Raw genomic sequence first — 10,034 nt, forward strand, 5'->3', positions numbered from 1 at the left:
CCTCACATACAAGGCCATCTCTAATTCCACTGCTCCCTACATCTCCAACCTCCTCTCCCTTCATACTCCCTCCCGCCCACTACGGTCGGCTGATGACCGTCGCCTCTCCTCTGCCTTGGTCACTGCTTCCCATGCACGAGTTCAGGATTTTGCCCGTGCTGCACCACTTCAGTGGAATGCGCTCCCCCGCTCCATTAGACTCTCCCCGACCTTGCAAAGCTTCAAACAGGCATTGAAAACCCACCTATTCATGAAAGCGTACCCCTCCAATGCATAACCTAGTCTTTAGGCTGCTCCTCCATCCCCCTGCCCCATGCCTTGGACATCTCTGCTTTGCTCGCATACCACCATCAGGCTTCTACCTGCTTGCACCTCATGTCATCTGTCTGTTGCCCCTCCACACTAGATTGTTAGCTCTTCAGAGCAGGGCCCTCTTTCCTCTTGTCTAAACCCTCTTCTTGACACATTTCACTCAGCGACCATCTTTACCTGCTTTCTCTCCTGCTGGTAAAGGCTCATCTCTACCTATGGCCGCCAGCCCCATGTAGTACAATGATTACTCCTTCGCTACTTACATCTAAGCTGTATTATGTTTTAAGAATTGTGTTGCTCTTTGTTACCTGCACTCCATTTTTGTTATTTATTTACTGTTATGCTAAGTTTTGTCTCCCTGTACTGTCCTTTGTACGGCGCTGCGAAACACTTGTGGCACCCTATAAATAAAATGTAATAATAATAATAATAGTAGGTGACTGAGGCAGGGGTGACAGAGAGATAGTGGGTGACTGAGAAAGGGGTGACAGAGATAGTAGGTGACTGAGGCAGGGGTGACAGAGAGATAGTGGGTGACTGAGAAAGGGGTGACAGAGAGATAGTGGGTGACTGAGACAGTGGTGACAGAGAGATAGTAGGTGACTGAGGCAGGGGTGACAGAGAGATAGTGGGTGACTGAGACAGGGGTGACAGAGAGATAGTGGGTGACTGAGACAGGGGTGACAGAGAGATAGTGGGTGACTGAGGCAGGGGTGACTGGGAGATAGTGGGTGACTGAGAGATAGTGGGTGACTGGTGAGGCAGGGGTGACAGGGAGATAATGGGTGACTGGTGAGGCAGGGGTGACAGGGAGATAGTGGGTGACTGGGGAGGCAGGGGTGACAGGGAGATAGTGGGTGACTGAGACAGGGATGACAGGGAGATAGTGGGTGACTGAGGCAGGGGTGACAGGGAGACAGTGGGTGACTGAGACAGGGGTGACAGGGAGATAGTGGGTGACTGAGGCAGGGTTGACATGGAGGTAGTGGGTGACTGGTGAGGTAGGGGTGACAGGGAGATAGTGGGTGACTGGTGAGGCAGGGGTGACAGAGAGATAGTGGGTGACTGAGACAGGGGTGACAGAGAGATAGTGGGTGACTGAGACAGGGGTGACAGAGAGATAGTGGGTGACTGAGGCAGGGGTGACTGGGAGATAGTGGGTGACTGAGAGATAGTGGGTGACTGGTGAGGCAGGGGTGACAGGGAGATAATGGGTGACTGGTGAGGCAGGGGTGACAGGGAGATAGTGGGTGACTGGGGAGGCAGGGGTGACAGGGAGATAGTGGGTGACTGAGACAGGGATGACAGGGAGATAGTGGGTGACTGAGGCAGGGGTGACAGGGAGACAGTGGGTGACTGAGACAGGGGTGACAGGGAGATAGTGGGTGACTGAGGCAGGGTTGACATGGAGGTAGTGGGTGACTGGTGAGGCAGGGGTGACAGGGAGATAGTGGGTGACTGGTGAGGTAGGGGTGACAGGGGGATAGTGGGTGACTGAAGTAGCGGTGACAGGGAGATAGTGGGCGAGTAAGGCAGGAGTGACCAGTAGTTAGTGGGTTACAGGGAGATAGTGGGTGACTGAAGTAGGTGTGACAGGGAGATAGTGGGTGACAGAGGCAATGGTGACAGGGAGATAGTGGGTGACTGAAGCAGGGGTGACAGGGAGATAGTGGGTGACTGGGAGATAGAGAGTGACTGAGGCAGGGGTGACAGGGAGATAGTGGGTGACTGTGGCAGGGGTGACAGGGAGATAGTGGGTGACTGAGGCAGGGGTGACAGGGAGATAGTAGGTGACTGAAACAGGGGTGACAGGGAGATAGTGGGTGACTGAAGCAGGGGTGACAGGGAGATAGTGGATGAGTGAGGCAGGGTTGACAGGGAGATAGTAGGTGACTGAAACAGGGGTGACAGGGTGATAGTGGGTGACTGAAGCAGGGGTGACATGGAGATAGTGGGTGACTGAAATAGCGGTGACAGGGAGATAGTGGACGAGTAAGGCAGGAGTGACCAGTATTTAGTGGGTGACAGGGAGATAGTGGGTGACTGAGGCAGGGGTGACATGGAGATGGTGGGTGACTGAAATAGCGGTGACAGGGAGATAGTGGACGAGTAAGGCAGGAGTGACCAGTATTTAGTGTGTGACAGGGAGATAGTGGGTGACTGAAGTAGGGGTGACAGGGAGATAGTGGGCGTGTAAGGCAGGATTGACCAGTAGTTAGTGAGCGACAGGGAGATAGTGGGTGACTGAAGTAGGTGTGACAGGAAGATAGTGGGAGACTGAGGTAGGGGTGACAGGTAGATAGTGGGTGACTGAAGCAGGGGTGACAGGGAGATAGTGGGTGACTGAGGCAGGGATGACAGGGAGATAGTGGGTGACTGAGGCAGGGGTGACTGGGAGATAGTGACTGAGGCAGAGGTGACTGGGAGATAGTAGGTGACTGAGGCAGGGGTGACAGAGAGATAGTGGGTGACTGAGACAGGGGTGACAGATAGTAGGTGACTGAGGCAGGGGTGACAGAGAGATAGTGGGTGACTGAGTCAGGGGTGACAGAGAGATAGTGGGTGACTGAGACAGTGGTGACAGAGAGATAGTAGGTGACTGAGGCAGGGGTATCATAGAGATAGTGGGTGACTGAGACAGGGGTGACAGAGAGATAGTGGGTGACTGAGACTGGGGTGACAGAGAGATAGTGGGTGACTGAGGCAGGGGTGACTGGGAGATAGTGGGTGACTGAGGCAGGGGTGACAGGGATATAGTGGGTGACTGAGGCAGGGATGACAGGGAGATAGTGGGTGACTGAGGCAGGGGTGACTAAGAGATAGTGACTGAGGCAGAGGTGACTGGGAGATAGTGAGTGACTGAAGCAGGGGTGACAGGGAGATAGTGGATGACTGAGGCAGGGATGACAGGGAGATAGTAGGTGACTGAAACAGGGGTGACAGGGAGATAGTGGGTGACTGAAGCAGGGTTGACAGGGAGATAGTGGATGACTGAGGCAGGGATGACAGGGAGCTTCATTAACTCCTTTGGCCTTCAATACCACCTCTATGCTGATGACACACAACTCTACCTCTCCTCTCCTGATCTGTCCCCCTCTGTCCTCTCTCAGGTCTCCAGCTGCCTCTTTGCCATCTCCTCCTGGATGTCTGAGCGCTCTCTGAAGCTCAACATGGATAAAACTGAACTTATTATCTTTCCCCCAGCCAGAGCAACACCCCCTACAAACATCTCTATCACTGTTGACAACACTATCATCTCCCCCGTTCCCCAACTCCGCTGCCTGGGCGTCACTCTTGACTCCTCCCTCTCCTTTGCACCCTACATCCAAGCTCTGGCGCAATCTTGTCGGTTCCAGCTACGCAACATTGCTCGCATCAGGCCATTTCTCTCCCAGAGTGCAACTAAACTTATCATCCACTCACTGGTCATCTCACGACTTGACTACTGCAATGTGCTCCTCACTGGCCTCACTTGCTCCCACATCGCTCCCCTCCAATCTGTCCTCAACTCTGCAGCTAGGCTCATCTTCCTCTCCCGCCGCTCCACTTCTGCCACTCCCCTTCAACCAAATCTACACTGGCTTCCATTCCACTACAGAATCCTCTTCAAACTCCTCACCCTCACATACAAGGCCATCTCTAATTCCACTGCTCCCTACATCTCCAACCTCCTCTTCCTTCATACTCCCTCCCGCCCACTACGGTCGGCTGATGACCGTCGCCTCTCCTCTGCCTTGGTCACTGCTTCCCATGCACGAGTTCAGGATTTTGCCCGTGCTGCACCACTTCAGTGGAATGCGCTCCCCCGCTCCATTAGACTCTCCCCGACCTTGCAAAGCTGCAAACGGGCATTGAAAACCCACCTATTCATGAAAGCGTACCCCTCCAATGCATAACCTAGTCCTTAGGCTGCTCCTCCATCCCCCTGCCCCATGCCTTGGACATCTCTGCTTTGCTCGCATACCACCATCAGGCTTCTACCTGCTTGCACCTCATGTCATCTGTCTGTTGCCCCTCCCCACTAGATTGTTAGCTCTTCAGAGCAGGGCCCTCTTTCCTCTTGTCTAAACCCTCTTCTTGACACATTTCACTCAGCGACCATCTTTACCTGCTTTCTCTCCTGCTGGTAAAGGCTCATCTCTACCTATGGCCGCCAGCCCCAAGTAGTACAATGATTACTCCTTCGCTACTTACATCTAAGCTGTATTATGTTTTGAGAATTGTGTTGCTCTTTGTTACCTGCACTCCATTTTTGTTATTTATTTACTGTTATGCTAAGTTTTGTCTCCCTGTACTGTCCTTTGTACGGCGCTGCAAAACACTTGTGGCGCCCTATAAATAAAATGTAATAATAATAATAATAATAATAGTAGGTGACTGAGGCAGGGGTGACAGAGAGATAGTGGGTGACTGAGACAGGGGTGACAGAGATAGTAGGTGACTGAGGCAGGGGTGACAGAGAGATAGTGGGTGACTGAGAAAGGGGTGACAGAGAGATAGTGGGTGACTGAGACAGTGGTGACAGAGAGATAGTAGGTGACTGAGGCAGGGGTGACAGAGAGATAGTGGGTGACTGAGACAGGGGTGACAGAGAGATAGTGGGTGACTGAGACAGGGGTGACAGAGAGATAGTGGGTGACTGAGGCAGGGGTGACTGGGAGATAGTGGGTGACTGAGAGATAGTGGGTGACTGGTGAGGCAGGGGTGACAGGAAGATAATGGGTGACTGGTGAGGCAGGGGTGACAGGGAGATTGTGGGTGACTGGTGAGGCAGGGGTGACAGGGAGATAGTGGGTGACTGAGACAGGGATGACAGGGAGATAGTGGGTGACTGAGGCAGGGGTGACAGGGAGACAGTGGGTGACTGAGACAGGGATGACAGGGAATTAGTGGGTGACTGAGGCAGGGGTGACAGGGAGACAGTGGGTGACTGAGACAGGGGTGACAGGGAGATAGTGGGTTACTAAGGCAGGGGTGACATGGAGGTAGTAGGTGAATGGTGAGGCAGGGGTGACAGGGAGATAGTGGGTGACTGAGGCAGGGTTGACAGGGAAATAGTGGGTGACTGGTGAGGCAGGGGTGACAGGGAGATAGTGGGTGACTGATGGCAGGGGTGACAGGGAGATAGTGGGTGACTGGTGAGGTAGGGGTGACAGGGAGATAGTGGGTGACTGAGACAGGGATGACAGGGAGATAGTGGGTGACTGAGGCAGGGTTGACAGGGAGATAGTGGGTGACTGAGGCAGGGGTGACTGAAGTAGCGGTGACAGAGAGATAGTTGGCGAGTAATGCAGGAGTGACCAGTAGTTAGTGGGTGACTGAAATAGGGGTGACAGGGAGATAGTGGGCGAGTAAGGCAGGAGTGACCAGTAGTTAGTGCGTGACTGGGAGATAGTGGGTGACTGAAGTATGTGTGACAGGGAGATAGTGGGTGACTGAGGCATGGGTGACAGGGAGATAGTGGGTGACTGAAGCAGGGGTGACAGGGAGATAGTGGGTGACTGGGAGAAAGAGAGTGACTGAGGCAGGGGTGACAGGGAGATAGTGGGTGACTGAAGCAGGGGTGACAGGGAGATAGTGGGTGACTGAGGCAGGGGTGACAGGGAGATAGTGGATGACTGAGGCAGGGATGACAGGGAGATAGTAGGTGACTGAGGCAGGGGTGACAGAGAGATAGTGGGTGACTGAGACAGGGGTGACAGAGATAGTAGGTGACTGAGGCAGGGGTGACAAAGAGATAGTGGGTGACTGAGACAGGGGTGACAGAGAGATAGTGGGTGACTGAGACAGGGGTGACAGAGAGATAGTAGGTGACTGAGGCAGGGGTGACAGAGAGATAGTGGGTGACTGAGACAGCGGTGACAGAGAGATAGTGGGTGACTGAGACAGGGGTGACAGAGAGATAGTGGGTGACTGAGGCAGGGGTGACTGGGAGATAGTGGATGACTGAGGCAGGGATGACAGGGAAATAGTAGGTGACTGAGGCAGGGGTGACAGAGAGATAGTGGGTGACTGAGACAGGGGTGACAGAGATAGTAGGTGACTGAGGCAGGGGTGACAGAGAGATAGTGGGTGACTGAGACAGGGGTGACAGAGAGATAGTGGGTGACTGAGACAGGGGTGACAGAGAGATAGTGGGTGACTGAGGCAGGGGTGACTGGGAGATAGTGGGTGACTGGTGAGGCAGGGGTGAAAGGGAGATAGTGGGTGACTGGTGAGGCAGGGGTGACAGGGAGACAGTGGGTGACTGAGACAGGGGTGACAGGGAGATAGTGGGTGACTAAGGCAGGGGTGACATGGCTATAGTGGGTGATTGGTGAGGCAGGGGTGACAGGGAGATAGTGGGTGACTGAGGCAGGGTTGAAAGGGAAATAGTGGGTGACTGGTGAGGCAGGGGTGACAAGGAGATAGTGGGTGACTGGTGAGACAGGGATGACAGGGTTGATAGTGGGTGACTGAGGCAGGGGTGACAGGGAGACAGTGGGTGACTGAGGCAGGGGTGACATGGAGGTAGTGGGTGAATGGTGAGGCAGGGGTGACAGGGAGATAGTGGGTGACCGAGGCAGGGTTGACAGGGAAATAGTGGGTGACTGGTGAGGCAGGGGTGACAGGGAGATAGTGGGTGACTGGTGAGGCAGGGGTGACAGGGAGATAGTGGGTGACTGAGGCAGGGGTGACAGGGAGATAGTGGGTGACTGAGGCAGGGGTTACAGGGAGATAGTGGGTGACTGAAGCAGGGGTGACAGGGAGATAGTGGATGACTGAGGCAGGGATGACAGGGATATAGTGGGTGACTGAGGTAGGGGTGACTGGGAGATAGCGGGTGACTGGTGAGGCAGGGGTGACTGGGAGATAGTGGATGACTGAGGCAGGGTTGAAAGGGAAATAGTGGGTGACTGGTGAGGCAGGGGTGACAGGGAGATAGTGGGTGACTGGTGAGGCAGGGGTGACAGGGAGATAGTGGGTGACTGGTGAGGCAGGGGTGACAGGGAGATAGTGGGTGACTGGTGAGGTAGGGGTGACAGGGAGATAGTGGGTGACTGAGACAGGGATGACAGGGAGATAGTGGGTGACTGAGGCAGGGGTGACAGGGAGACAGTGGGTGACTGAGACAGGGGTGACAGGGAGATAGTGGGTGACTGAGGCAGGGGTGACATGGAGGTAGTGGGTGAATGGTGAGGCAGGGGTGACAGGGAGATAGTGGGTGACTGAGGCAGGGTTGACAGGGAAATAGTGGGTGACTGGTGAGGCAGAGGTGACAGGGAGATAGTGGGTGACTGGTGAGGCAGGGGTGACAGGGAGATAGTGGGTGACTGGTGAGGCAGGGGTGACTGGGAGATAGTGGGTGACTGGTGAGGCAGGGGTGACAGGGAGATAGTGGGTGACTGAGACAGGGATGACAGGGAGATAGTGGGTGACTGAGGCAGGGGTGACAGGGAGACAGTGGGTGACTGAGACAGGGGTGACAGGGAGATAGTGGGTGACTGAGGAAGGGGTGACATGGAGGTAGTGGGTGAATGGTGAGGCAGGGGTGACAGGGAGATAGTGGGTGACTGAGGCAGGGTTGAAAGGGAAATAGTGGGTGACTGGTGAGGCAGGGGTGATAAGGAGATAGTGGGTGACTGGTGAGACAGGGATGACAGGGAGATAGTGGGTGACTGAGGCAGGGGTGACAGGGAGACAGTGGGTGACTGAGACAGGGGTGACAGGGAGATAGTGGGTGACTGAGGCAGGGGTGACATGGAGGTAGTGGGTGAATGGTGAGGCAGGGGTGACAGGGAGATAGTGGGTGACTGAGGCAGGGTTGACTGGGAAATAGTGGGTGACTGGTGAGGCAGGGGTGACAGGGAGATAGTGGGTGACTGAGACAGGGGTGACAGAGATAGTAGGTGACTGAGGCAGGGGTGACAGAGAGATAGTGGGTGACTGAGACAGGGGTGACAGAGAGGTAGTGGGTGACTGAGACAGGGGTGACCGAGAGATAGTAGGTGACTGAGGCAGGGGTATCATAGAGATAGTGGGTGACTGAGACAGGGGTGACAGAGAGATAGTGGGTGACTGAGACTGGGGTGACAGAGAGATAGTGGGTGACTGAGACAGGGGTGACAGAGAGATAGTAGGTGACTAAGGCAGGGGTATCATAGAGATAGTGGGTGACTGAGACAGGGGTGACAGAGAGATAGTGGGTGACTGAGACTGGGGTGACAGAGATAGTAGGTGACTGAGGCAGGGGTGACAGAGAGATAGTGGGTGACTGAGACAGGGGTGACAGAGAGATAGTGGGTGACTGAGACAGGGGTGACAGAGAGATAGTAGGTGACTGAGGCAGGGGTATCATAGAGATAGTGGGTGACTGAGACAGGGGTGACAGAGAGATAGTGGGTGACTGAGACTGGGGTGACAGAGAGATAGTGGGTGACTGGGAGATAGTGGGAAACTGAGGCTGGGGTGACAGGTAGATAGTGGGTGACTGAAGCAGGGGTGACAGGGAGATAGTGAGTGACTGAGGCAGGGATGACAGGGATATAGTGGGTGACTGAGGCAGGGGTGACTGGGAGATAGTGACTGAGGCAGAGGTGACTGGGAGATAGTAGGTGACTGAGGCAGGGGTGACAGAGAGATAGTAGGTGACTGAGACAGGGGTGACAGAGATAGTAGGTGACTGAGGCAGGGGTGACAGAGAGATAGTGGGTGACTGAGACAGGGGTGACAGAGAGATAGTGGGTGACTGAGACAGGGGTGACAGAGAGATAGTAGGTGACTGAGGCAGGGGTATCATAGAGATAGTGGGTGACTGAGACAGGGGTGACAGAGAGATAGTGGGTGACTGAGACTGGGGTGACAGAGAGATAGTGGGTGACTGAGGCAGGGGTGACTGGGAGATAGTGGGTGACTGAGGCAGGGGTGACAGGGAGATAGTGGGTGACTGAGGCAGGGATGACAGGGAGATAGTGGGTGACTGAGGCAGGGGTGACTAAGAGATAGTGACTGAGGCAGAGGTGACTGGGAGATAGTGAGTGACTGAAGCAGGGGTGACAGGGAGACAGTGGGTGACTGAGACAGGGATGACAGGGAGATAGTGGGTGACTGAGGCAGGGGTGACAGGGAGACAGTGGGTGACTGAGACAGGGGTGACAGGGAGATAGTGGGTGACTAAGGCAGGGGTAACATGGAGATAGTAGGTGAATGGAGAGGCAGGGGTGACAGGGAGATAGTGGGTGACTGAGGCAGGGTTGACAGGGAAATAGTGGGTGACTAATGAGGCAGGGGTGACAGGGAGATAGTGGGTGACTGGTGAGGCAGGGGTGACAGGGAGATAGTGGGTGACTGGTGAGGTAGGGGTGACAGGGAGATAGTGGGTGACTGAGACAGGGATGACAGGGAGATAGTGGGTGACTGAGGCAGGGGTGACAGGGAGACAGTGGGTGACCGAGACAGGGGTGACAGGGAGATAGTGGGTGACTAAGGCAGGGGTGACATGGAGGTAGTAGGTGAATGGTGAGGCAGGGGTGACAGGGAGATAGTGGGTGACTGAGGCAGGGTTGACAGGGAAATAGTGGTTGACTGGTGAGGCAGGGGTGGCAGGGAGATAGTGGGTGACTGGTGAGGCAGGGGTGACAGGGAGATACTGGGTGACTGGTGAGGTAGGGGTGACAGGGAGATAGTGGGTGACTGAGACAGGGATGACAGGGAGATAGTGGGTGACTGAGGCAGGGGTGACA

This window comes from Pseudophryne corroboree, chromosome 4, assembly GCF_028390025.1.
Source record: "Pseudophryne corroboree isolate aPseCor3 chromosome 4, aPseCor3.hap2, whole genome shotgun sequence".
Lineage (NCBI taxonomy): Eukaryota > Metazoa > Chordata > Amphibia > Anura > Myobatrachidae > Pseudophryne > Pseudophryne corroboree.